General features: G+C 38.8%; 1 pseudogene; it reads left to right on the top strand.

Moving 5' to 3' along the window:
* The first annotated feature begins 12,080 nt into the window (after positions 1 to 12,080).
* Positions 12,081 to 12,840, top strand: LOC129035366 (ATP synthase subunit a-like; annotated as a pseudogene).
* Positions 12,841 to 13,464: the final 624 nt, after the last annotated feature.

Raw genomic sequence — 13,464 nt, 5'->3', positions numbered from 1 at the left:
ACTTTAACACCCCGCTATCAACATTAGACAGATCAACGAGACAGAAAGTCAACAAGGATACCCAGGAATTGAACTCAGCTCTGCACCAAGCGGACCTAATAGACATCTACAGAACTCTCCACCCCAAATCAACAGACTATACATTTTTTTCAGCACCACACCACACCTATTCCAAAATTGACCATATACTTGGAAGTAAAGCTCTCCTCAATAAATGTAAAAGAACAGAAATTGTAACAAACTGTCTCTCAGATCACAGTGCAATCAAGCTAGAACTCAGGATTAAGAATCTCACTCAAAACCGCTCAACTACGTGGAAACTGAACAACCTGCTCCTGAATGACTACTGGGTACATAACGAAATGAAGGCAGAAATAAAGATGTTCTTTGAAACCAACGAGAACCAAGACACAACATACCAGAATCTCTGGGATGCATTCAAAGCAGTGTGTAGAGGGAAATTTATAGCACTAAGTGCCCACAAGAGAAAGCAGGAAAGATCCAAAATTGACACCCTAACATCACATTTAAAAGAACTAGAAAAGCAAGAGCAAACACATTCAAAAGCTAGCAGAAGGCAAGAAATAACTAAAATCAGAGCAGAACTGAAGGAAATAGAGACACAAAAAACCCTTCAAAAAATTAATGAATCCAGGAGCTGGTTTTTGGAAAGGATCAACAAAATTGATAGACCGCTAGCAAGATTAATAAAGAAAAAAAGAGAGAAGAATCAAATAGATGCAATAAAAAATGATAAAGGGGATATCACCACCGATCCCACAGAAATACAAACTACCATCAGAGAATATTACAAACACCTCTATGCAAATAAACTAGAAAATCTAGAAGAAATGGATAAATTCCTCAACACATACACCCTCCCAAGACTAAACCAGGAAGAAGTTGAATCTCTGAATAGACCAATAACAGGAGCTGAAATTGTGGCAATAATCAATAGCTTACCAACCAAAAAAAGTCCAGGTCCAGATGGATTCACAGCCGAATTCTACCAGAGGTACAAGGAGGAGCTGGTACCATTCCTTCTGAAACTATTCCAATCAATAGAAAAAGAGGGAATCCTCCCTAACTCATTTTATGAGGCCAGCATCATCCTGATACCAAAGCCTGGCAGAGACACAACAAAAAAAGAGAATTTTAGACCAATATCCTTGATGAACATTGATGCAAAAATCCTCAATAAAATACTGGCAAACCGAATCCAGCAGCACATCAAAAAGCTTATCCACCATGATCAAGTGGGCTTCATCCCTGGGATGCAAGGCTGGTTCAATATACGCAAATCAATAAATGTAATCCAGCATATAAACAGAACCAAAGACAAAAACCACATGATTATCTCAATAGATGCAGAAAAGGCCTTTGACAAAATTCAACAACGCTTCATGCTAAAAACTCTCAATAAATTAGGAATTGATGGGACGTATCTCAAAATAATAAGAGCTATTTATGACAAACCCACAGCCAATATCATACTGAATGGGCAAAAACTGGAAGCATTCCCTTTGAAAACTGGCACAAGACAGGGATGCCCTCTCTCACCACTTCTATTCAACATAGTGTTGGAAGTTCTGGCCAGGGCAATTAGGCAGGAGAAGGAAATCAAGGGTATTCAATTAGGAAAAGAGGAAATCAAATTGTCCCTGTTTGCAGATGACATGATAGTATATCTAGAAAACCCCATTGTCTCAGCCCAAAATCTCCTTAAGCTGATAAGCAACTTCAGCAAAGTCTCAGGATACAAAATCAATGTGCAAAAATCACAAGCATTCTTATACATCAATAACAGACAAACAGAGAGCCAAATCATGAGTGAACTCCCATTCACAATTGCTTCAAAGAGAATAAAATACCTAGGGATCCAACTTACAAGGGATGTGAAAGACCTCTTCAAGGAGAACTACAAACCACTGCTCAAGGAAATAAAAGAGGATACAAACAAATGGAAGAACATTCCATGCTCATGGGTAGGAAGAATCAATATCATGAAAATGGCCATCCTTCCCAAGGTAATTTACAGATTCAATGCCATCCCCATCAAGCTACCAATGACTTTCTTCACAGAACTAGAAAAAACTACTTTAAAGTTCATATGGAACCAAAAAAGAGCCCGCATCGCCAAGTCAATCCTAAGCCAAAAGAACAAAGCTGGAGGCATCACACTACCTGACTTCAAACTATACTACAAGGCTACAGTAACCAAAACAGCATGGTACTGGTACCAAAACAGAGATATAGATCAATGGAACAGAACAGAGCAGTCAGAAATAATGCCACATATCTACAAGTATCTGATCTTTGACAAACCTGACAAAAACAAGAAATGGGGAAAGGATTCCCTATTTAATAAATGGTGCTGGGAAAACTGGCTAGCCATATGTAGAAAGCTGAAACTGGATCCCTTCCTTACACCTTATACAAAAATCAATTCAAGATGGATTAAAGACTTAAATGTTAGACCTAAAACCATAAAAACCCTAGAAGAAAACCTAGGCATTACCATTCAGGACATAGGCATGGGCAAGGACTTCATGTCGAAAACACCAAAAGCAATGGCAACAAAAGCCAAAATTGACAAATGGGATCTAATTAAACTAAAGAGCTTCTGCACAGCAAAAGAAACTACCATCAGAGTGAACAGGCAGCCTACAAAATGGGAGAAAATTTTCGCAACCTACTCATCTGACAAAGGGCTAATATCCAGAATCTACAATAAACTCCAACAAATTTACAAGAAAAAAACAAACAACCCCATCAAAAAGTGGGCGAAGGACATGAACAGACACTTCTCAAAAGAAGACATTTATGCAGCCAAAAAACACATGAAAAAATGCTCACCATCACTGGCCATCAGAGAAATGCAAATCAAAACCACAATGAGATACCATCTCACACCAGTTAGAATGGCAATCATTCAAAAGTCAGGAAACAACAGGTGCTGGAGAGGATGTGGAGAAATAGGAACACTTTTACACTGTTGGTGGGACTGTAAACTAGTTCAACCCTTGTGGAAGTCAGTGTGGCGATTCCTCAGGGATCTAGAACTAGAAATTCCATTCGACCCAGCCATCCCATTACTGGGTATATACCCAAAGGACTATAAATCATGCTGCTATAAAGACACATGCACACGTATGTTTATTGCGGCATTATTCACAATAGCAAAGACTTGGAACCAACCCAAATGTCCAACAATGATAGACTGGATTAAGAAAATGTGGCACATATACACCATGGAATACTATGCAGCCATAAAAAATGATGAGTTCACGTCCTTTGTAGGGACATGGATGAAATTGGAAATCATCATTCTCAGTAAACTATCGCAAGAACAAAAAACCAAACACCGCATATTCTCACTCATAGGTGGGAATTGAACAATGAGAACACATGGACACAGGAAGGGGAACATCACACTCTGGGGACTGTTGTGGGGTGGGGGGAGGGGGGAGGGATAGCATTGGGAGATATACCTAATGCTAGATGACGAGTTGGTGGGTGCAGCGCACCAGCATGGCACATGTATACATATGTAACTTACCTGCACATTGCGCACATGTACCATAAAACCTAAAGTATAATAATAATAATAATAATAAAAGAAAAAAAATAATAAAAAAAAAAGAGAGAAAAAAAAAAAGAAAGTTGTCTGTTGATTAAGGGCTCATTTTAAAAAATTTAAAAAGAAAAATACACTTGGCAAATAATACATTCCTGTTAGCTCCCTCCAGCAACACAGGTAGACCCCTGGTATTCTTAATATCATTCTCCCTCTCCATAAAAACTGTGGAAGGCTCTATATGAGAAATGTCTGTTTTTCAATTCTTTTTAGAAGGTTGTTTAATGTTTGGATGACAAGAAACACTAGTTCTGTTTTCACTGGTCAATTTTCTGTTCTGGGCCAGCAGTGTTGCATGCTTCTCATCATCATAGGCAGTATTTCCTGAGGACCTACTAAGTCTGCTTTCAATGGAAGCAATCAAGAGTTAGGGCTGAGTTTTCCTGTCTGTTTTGCACATATGTTTCTCTCTCTCTCCTGGGGAGAAGTTAAGGCCCTTGATCTCTATCCTTCCTCAGCAGGATCACCTTTTATCTATTCTGCTTCCCCAGGAGGACAGGGCACTAGAGTGGCTGCCTTCTCTGTTACTGATAAATTAATTAACAACCTGGGAGACTTAAATGATTTGGAGGGATCCTAAAATCCTCTCACTTGATGCTTTCACAAAGTAGAATATGTTTATTCATTTTACAAGACCTATATTTTTAGATCAATGACCTTTGGATGTATGATTCATTCTGATTTCATTTTTTCCCAGCGGGTGCAGTTTCACATAAGCCTATTTAAAAACAATAAAGCAAGCAATGTTTTAAATGGAATATGGTCTATTCTACACCTGTTTCCTTAGACTATTTTGATAGAAGTGAGTGGTTTCTATGATAAATTATACTTTTACTATGCAATATACAACTAAAATATTTATATATTTCCCATGATTTTTTAATGTCATTTTCAGGGAAATAGCCATACATAAAAACCAAGATATTTTTAGTTGAAATGACAGAATATTTTCTAAACATAATTTAGCTGAGCAAGAATTTATTTTTTAGAGTTTTTCTCGGTTTTCTTGTCTTCTTATGTAATGAAAAATGCATCTGGATAGAAATAACTCCCGTAGATAAAAATTGTGTAACACAATCTGCTTACATGATTTTGTCCATTTTGGTCACCAGAATCTTGATTGCAATGATCAAGAGTTTCCAATAGATCTTGATATCTCTATGTAACCATAGAAAATAATATTTACCTAGAGATAAGATCAAGACACAAAAACTATCTCTTGAGGAGGACTGCATTTGCAATCTAGAAAGACAATTATAAAGTTTACTATAAATATTTTCTAATGATACACTATGACCATATTTCCCCCTTTGTTCTCACTCAGTGTCCTCTTACATTACTTTATGTATAAAAAGCAAACAATCCTTTCCTACCATCTCCACTTTGTAACTGGAATATTCACTTGTTTCTCCCATCAGTGGATGAAATTTCCAATCAGGTACCATAAATTTCAGAATCGCTCTTGTATTGAGTGACCATATAAATTATCTCCAAATCATCTCATTGTTGAAAGTGAAAGGATGGCTATTTATTATCTACACAAGGGCATCAGGTGAAATCGAAGTTGGCCTATGCAAATCAGGGTATATAGTCACATTATTTTTAGATGATCTAAAAGTCCAATCTAGTTTTATCCACCACAATAACAAGCCTTCAGCTCTTGTCTAATTACTCTTTTCTCCAGCACCAACTCAAACCTGCTGCAAGACTGAAAGCCTAAAAAAAGGGGGCAAAGACAAAAAAAGGGGGCAAAGTGGGCTTTTTTTTATTCCTTGCCTTACCTCCTTCCCTACTTATGTGACAGTGCTTTGGTATATTCCAACATGGTATGTAGAAGATAAGAAAGATAAAAGAGAAACATGTCTCACCTGATGGATACAGTTGTCAAGCGGTATTGGCCATTAGACATGTTGTCCAAAGCAGACTCTCAGATTCCACATTGAGGACATAAGAATGCACTTCTAGTGTGGCAGGCCATGCCTCTCCCTTATAAGGGCATTTATGGTTCTCCATTCAACACTTGAGCTTCTGGGGATTATTTCCTCTGTGATATTTATCACATCTCCAGATAGTCCTCTCAGGTAGAGTCCCTGTCCAAACAACCCCAGGCTACCTCTCTTCCATAAAGCCCACAATTGGTCCATGGCAAAGACCCATGCCATGAATAGAAGTGTGGCTTGCTCTCTGTACCACATCCCCTTGATCTTTCTGCTACAGACAGCCTCCTACCTTAGATTTCTCCTAGCAAGAATAGCCTCAGCCTGGATCTCCCCAGCCTTACAGAACACATGCTAAACCCTCTAAGGAATGTTCCTGAAGCCTCTCTTTGTCACTTGGTACAAGTGAGAGTGAAGCTCTCCACCATCTTCCTCTATGGGGAGGGGTGGTGGTGAGTCAGGGAAAGTCAAAGGCACATCAGCACCTCACTCCGAAATGATCCCCACCAAAATCACTGGCCTCTTTAGCTCTCTTATAAAGGTTGGAGGTGAGTGATTGGCTAATGAGGATTTGCTTTTACTATTTTGTAGTCTGTCTTGTATCAGTGAACCAGAACCTTGCTTTGTGCTGTGGAAGTGCTTGCCATTGATTGTTTACTTATTCTTGGCTTTTAGGGTCTCTGAAAAAACACTCAAGAATCAGGAACAAGCTTATTAAACATTGTGTTACACATGAAAATGAAATGTGTAAATTAAAGTACATATAGTGTCTAGTTCAATTACTGGCATATGGTAGGTGCCCAACAAATGATAGCTTAAAACACAAAAATGGCCAGGCATGGTCACTCACACCTGTAATCCCAGCACTTTGGGAGGCTGAGGTGGATCAATCACCTGAGGTCAGGAGTTCAAGAACAGCCTGCCCAACATGGTGAAACCCCATTACTACTAAAAATACAAAAATTAGTCGGGCATGTTGGTGGGTGCCTGAAATCCCAGCTACTTGGGAGGCTGAGGCGGGAGAATCATTTGACCCCAGGAGGAGGAGGTTGCAGTGAGTTGAGATCAAGCCACCATTGCACTCCAGCCAGAGCGACTGAGCGAAACTGTCTCAAAAAAGAAAAAAAAAAAAAACCACAAAAATGAAGAGCCACTAAGGGACTCAGTGATCTGGCAACTTTAAATCCAATTTTCTAGGCTCCAAATTGCTCGTCTCATGACCACTGCTCTAAGGTAACTACTTCCAGCTGGAGAACTCTTAGTATGGAGTTTAAGGAGTTGTTTATGTTTTGTGCAAAGGGCAGTCTCTAAGTAATTTCTCTTTATCCAGTGATTTCTGTAGAATTTATATTCTGAAAATATCAGGTTAGGTAATATTGTACTACTTCTGATCCCTACTGAATCCTTTTTATAGCTGTGTTCTCTGAAAGCAATGTTTTATCAATAGCAGTAGTTTTGAACTTTGAGACTCAGAGTGTTTTGTGAGAAGTTAATGAAAGTTACAAACCTTTTCAGTAGAAAATGCACATTCACACACACATATTTTGACTATAATTTCAAGAGGTCCTGTGTTCCTTGAAGCCCAATATTTGGAGAGCCTGGGTTGCAGGCTTCCCAGGTTCCCAAGAACAGAGTCTCTGCATTGAGATTGTGTGAGAGGAGACGATGGAGGTGTTCATGATTATTCCACAGCCTTTTGGAGGAAAGATAATTTTTTTGCCTGGAATCCAAACCTAACAATGATTCCCCCTTGAGTAAGCATATGCTCTCTGTGAAACTGTTGCTTGTCTTGTTAAAACCATTGTCTGATCTTTCCTTCTTCCCTTCTTCCTGGCCACTACTACTGCCACTATTATCACCCTGCTTCATTTTACGCAAAGTCTAGAAGCATAAAGGGAGCCCTGGTGTTTATTCACTTCTTGCCTAATGATTTCACTTCAGCAAGACATCAACATATATGTACACATGATTGATTTCCCCGCAGTAACTTACCATTTTCTTCACTATCATCAATATCCATCCAAGCAGAGATATTGCAATGTCCATAGATATTTATCCTATTGGCTCATAAAGAGCTGTAAACACCAACATGTGGAGCTGCAAAGCAGCTCATTTTACCTAAACGATTGCATTAAGGAAGATTGATAGCCACAAAGAAGAGGTGGACATGGGCGGAGCTAGAGAGGGAAGAAACACATGCCATGGTTCTTTAGGCTAAATACTGCGAATGGTATTCATATGTGTCTCTGCAGTAGCAATGGTGATACTTAAGTCGTTGTTCTCCTTCCTTTTGGGACCTGTTTGGGACTGCTATAATAGCTTTCAAACAGTGAATAAAAATATTACAGACCATCAAACTTTCCTCAGAGGACTTCTTTTTTATGTCAAAGAGCTTCAGTGAATGTGTTGTCTTGCTTTTCTGAAGAAAATAGTTTTACAGATGGAATTACATCCTCTTACAATTGTGTCCTGAGTAGAGTACAGCTCTATACATGTATATGTATATATTTCTATCCTCTGGCTTTTAATATCTTCTGACCAACTTTAGGGCAAAGACAGTAGCGAGAATATCGGTAGGGCTAGACCTTGGTAAATTATAAAATAAATGCTTTGAATTCAGTCTTCTTTACTCTCCCTGCTCCAAGATACCTCTTCTAACTAAGCCTTGATACAGTCAAAGTATTAAGATAATTCCCCAAAACACGAACTAAAAGCTAACCAAGCAGTCTGACAAGCTTGATTCCTAGCCATGGGGGCCTCTGAATTTTATTAGACCGTCAGCTCCTTGAGAGCAGAGACCATGTCTTTAAAAAAAAAATCTGTATTTGATCTGTAGTGCCTATAACAGTAATTATCCCAAAGTAAGTGGGCAGTAAATACTTGAATGAATGAAAAAGGATAAAAATTTTATAATTCATTTTAATGTTGTATTTATCTTCAAGTTTATTGACGTGTTTAAGAGTTCTGAAGACCCTAAACAATAATCTCACTGATTGAAAGAGCATAGTCTTGGATACAACCACCCAATAGGCTGGATGCATCATTTTCTGGTCATTGTAGAAATTACACACCTTCAGGCTGGGCGTGGTGGCTCACACCTGTAATCCCAGCATTTTGGGAGGCCGAGGCAGGTGGATCGCTTGAGCTCAAGAGTTCGAGCCCAGCCTGGACAACATGGTGAAACCCCATCTCTACCAAAAATACAAAAAATTAGCCAGGCATGGTGCTGTGTGCCTGTAGTCCCAGCTACTCAGGAGGCTGAGGTAGGAGGATCACTTGAGCCTGGGAGGTGGAGGTGGTAGTGAGCTGGGGTTGAGCCACTACTGCACTCCAGCCTGGGTGACAAAGTAAGACTTTGTCTCCAAAAAAAGGAAAATGAAACTATACACCTTCATTAATATTAAATATAGACATACATAATTATTGATGAAGAAAGACAGAAAGAGAAGCATAAATAACTGGTACTCAAAGCATCTCTATAACTCTATCTTTAGTGAAAACTCTGAGGGAGACTGCCTTATAAAATGGTACATTTGTCATCTGGATAACTGATCCTTCTACAGTGGGGTCCAGATGCAATAGCCTTATACTATACTCCACTAATGGGAAAAAGTGTTACTGCCCCATTTCAATGTATGAGAAACCCACCAGAGATATCAGAGCTCTGAAGAGAGAATTTCTGTAAAGAACAGAGTGAGCCTCTTGATCACTAAAAATAACCAAGGATATTTATCAAAAAAAATTTTGGGGCCATATAAGTAGTATAAATAATCTCAGAGAAAATGTGTTGGTCTTCATCCTAAGATAATATTGAGTTTCTATGGGTATTTATGTGTTGGCAAAGGAACGTAGGAGGAGTGCCAGTTTTTTTATATACTTGTGCCCACAATAGCACCAAGTGATTTATCAGATGCAGCATAATAATAAGATCACTTGACTACCTGAAGGTGCAGGGATGCTTTTTTTCGGCTATTCAAAATAACTGGTTTTTGAGAACATATGGTGAAACACTGGCAATTTTCCAGTGTACACACTGCACACTCACACATGCACATACATGCCCACAAGACATTGGGATTTTTAATTTTCAAAGTAAACTTATCTTCTGAGTTAAATTATTTGATAGTCAATACCAATAAAACCAAAAGTTTGATTGTCAAATGTGCACATCATTTAGTGTTGCATCCTCAACATTTGCCTAATGGTTACACTCAGTCACATGTGTACAGAGCTTTTACTATGGTCATATAAACACTGGGAGATATATTTCTGAGTTTGTTTCTAGTTATAGCATTAGCTGCATTCTAATTTTTCTCACTTTTCAAATTTATTTTATGATCAATTACAGGACTGTGAGAATTTGCTCCAGGTTAGAAATCCAATTTGTGACCATAAGACAACAAAATTGGTTTGTATAGAAAGAAATCTTCAGCTGAAGTGATTATCCCTATTTTAACTAAATGAGTTTATTTTCAACATACTATTCTCAATGATAAAAATTGCATAATTTTTCAAGAATAATGCATATGCTTTATGTGATATAGCTTCTGCAGAGGATTTATATTTTAGTCTTTATTGTGTCATGGAAGAAAATTAAGAAAGGAAATGGAAAAGTTAAGAGTTAAGGTATCCCAGCACTTTGGGAGGCCAAGGCGGGAAACTCACAAGGTCAGGAGATCGAGACCATCCTGGCTAACACGGTGAAACCCCATCTCTACTAAAAATACAAAAAATTATCCAGGCGTGGTGGCATGCACCTGTACTCCCCCAGCTACTCAAGAGGCTGAAGCAGGAGAATCGCTTGAACCCGGGAGGCAGAGGTTGTAGTGAGCCAAGATTGTACCACTGCATTCCAGCCTGGGTGACAGAGCGAGACTCAGTCTCAAAAAAAAAAAAAAAAAAAGAGTCAAGGTAAAAGTTGTATAAGTTAATCAAACATGTGAACTCACAGTGACCCCCACAGAGTAGGAGGTTTAACTGGCATCACACTAGCTAAGTCATCACTAGATATTGTCTTACACGACACATACTATGTTGTAGCCCATTTCCACTACGTTCTATCAATAGGAGCAATATTTGCCATTACAGGAGGCTTTGTCCACTGATTCCCCCTATTTTCAGGTTCTACACTTAATCAGACCTACGCTAAAATCCACTTCACCATTATATTCATAGGTGTTAATTTAACCTTTTCTCCACAGCACTTCCTCAGCCTATCGGGTATGCCTCGACGTTACTCCAATTACTTTGATGCGTACGCCACATGAAATATTATCTCATCCATAGGCTCATTTATCTCACTAACAGCAGTTATACTAATAATTGTTATGATCTGAGAAGCCTTTGCTTCAAAATGAAAAGTACAATTGCACAGTCGTCTACTAATTTAGAGTGACTTTACAGCTGTCCACCACCTTACCACCCATTCGAAGAGCCAACCTGTGTGAAAACCTAAATGAGAAAGGAAGGAATCAAAACTCCAGAAACTGGTTTCAAGCCAGTCCCATAACCCCTATGACTCTCTCAATAAGATATTAGTAAAATTATTACATAACTTTGTCAAAGTTAGTTTATAGGTTACATCCTATATGTCTTAATGACTCATGCAGTTCAGTTAGGACTTCAAGACGCTACATCCTCTATTATAGAAGAACTACTCACTTTCCATGACCACACTCCTCTAAATATTTTCCTAAATAGTTCCCTAGTCCTATACATTATTTCCCTAATACTCACAACAAAATTAACTCATACTAGCACCATAGATGCCCGAGAAATCGAAATTGTGTGAACTATTTTACCTGCCATTATCTTAATTTTAATTGCCCTCCCATCCCTATGTATTCTGTAAATAACAGATGAAATTAACAACTCTACTCTTACCATCAAAGCAATTGGCCACCAATAATATTGAAACTATGAATGTACAGACTGAAGAATTAGGCTTCGATTCTTATATAATTCCAACAGCAGACTTAAAGCCAGGAGAACTTCAACTTCTCAAAGTTGATAACCAAACAATTCTCCCAATAGATATCCCCATCCGTATATTAATCTCATCCAAAGACGTCCTGCGCTCATGAACTATCCCCTCATTGGGCCTGAAAACAGATGCAATCCCTGGATGCCTAAATCAAACCACCCTAACTGCTACATGACCAGGCCTTTACTATGGACAGTGCTCAGAAATTTGTGGGTTCAACCACAGTGTTATACCTATTGTCCTAGAATTAACCCCCTGAAAATGCTTCGAAACCTGATCCATGTTCACACTATAATATCACTGTAAAGCTATATAGCATTAACCTTTTAAGTTTAAGACTGAGCGGATCTACACCTCTCTGCAGTGAATGCCTCAACTAGATACTTCCACATGATCCATTGTCATCCTGTCAATAACCATAACTTTATTCTCCATTATTAAGTTAAAATTATTAAATCTCATTATACATTCCCATACCAAAAATAATCCAAATGCAAAAACATAAAGCTCTCTGAGAATTAAAATGAATGAAAATCTACTTACCCCTTTTACTACCCCGACAATTCTAGGCCTACCCACAGTAGTATTAATCATTTTATTTCCCACCATACTATTTCCAACCTCCAGTCATCTAATTAACAACCAATTGATTTCCATTCAACAGTGACTAATTCAACTTGTACTAAAACACATAATAATTACCCATAACATTAAAGGACAAACTTTATCCCTTATACTGACCTCCCTAATTCTCTTCATTGCCTCGACCAATCTCCTCGGGCCTCTACCCCATTAATTTACACAAACTACCCAATTATCAATAAATCTAGGTATAGCAAGCCCCTTATGAGCAGGTGCAGTAATTATAGGCTTCTGCTTTAAGATGAAAACCTCCTTACCTCACTTTTTACCACAAGGCACACCTATACCACTTATCTCTACGCTAGTGATCATTGAAACTATTAGCCTATTCATTCAACCAATAGCATTAGCTGTGCGATTAACAGCCAACATTACAGCTGGACCCTTACTAATGCATTTATATCGGAGGAGCCACACTAGTACTATCAACTATCAGTCTTCCCATAGCTTCAATCGCCTTCTTTATTCTAATCCTACAGAGCATCCTCGAATTCGCTGTAGCCCTTATTCAGGCCTATGTCTTTGCACTACTTGTAAGCCTTTACCTATATGACAACACATAATGTCCCACCAAACACATGCCTACCACATAGTCAAACCCTGCCCCTGACCACTAACAGGAGCTTTCCCAGCTCTCCTAATAACATCTGGCCTGGCCACGTGACTTCACTTTAACTCTATCACCCTTTTAACCCTAGGCCTACTAACCAACACACTAACTACAGATACCAGTGATGACGTGACATTATCCGAGAAAGTACATTTCAAGGCCCCCACACATCAATCATCCAAAAAGGCCTCTGATATAGAGTAATTCTATTCATTATCTCAGAAGTATTCTTTTTTGCTGGTTTCTTCTGGGCATTCTACCACTCTAGCCTAGCCCCAACTCCAGAGTTAGGGGGACATTGACACCCAACAGGCATTTTTCCCCTCAACCCCTTAGAAGTCCCTCTCCTGAATACATCTGTATTACTTGCATCAGGAGTTTCAACTACTTGGGCTCACCACAGACTGATAGAAAGTAGTAGAAAACAGATACTTCAAGCACTATCCATCACAATTACCTTAGGAATTTACTTGACCCTTCTACAAGTCTCAGAATATTTTGAGGCCCCATTTACTATCTCTGGTGGAATCTACAGCTCAACATCCTTCATAGCCACAGGCATTCATGGACTTCACATTATTATTGGATCAACATTTCTCACTATCTGCCTCCTCCGCCAATTAAAATTCCACTTTACATCCAACCACCACTTTGG

The sequence above is a fragment of the Pongo pygmaeus genome, chromosome 3, assembly GCF_028885625.2.
Source record: "Pongo pygmaeus isolate AG05252 chromosome 3, NHGRI_mPonPyg2-v2.0_pri, whole genome shotgun sequence".
Lineage (NCBI taxonomy): Eukaryota > Metazoa > Chordata > Mammalia > Primates > Hominidae > Pongo > Pongo pygmaeus.
This window is presented reverse-complemented; position numbering and strand designations above follow the sequence as displayed.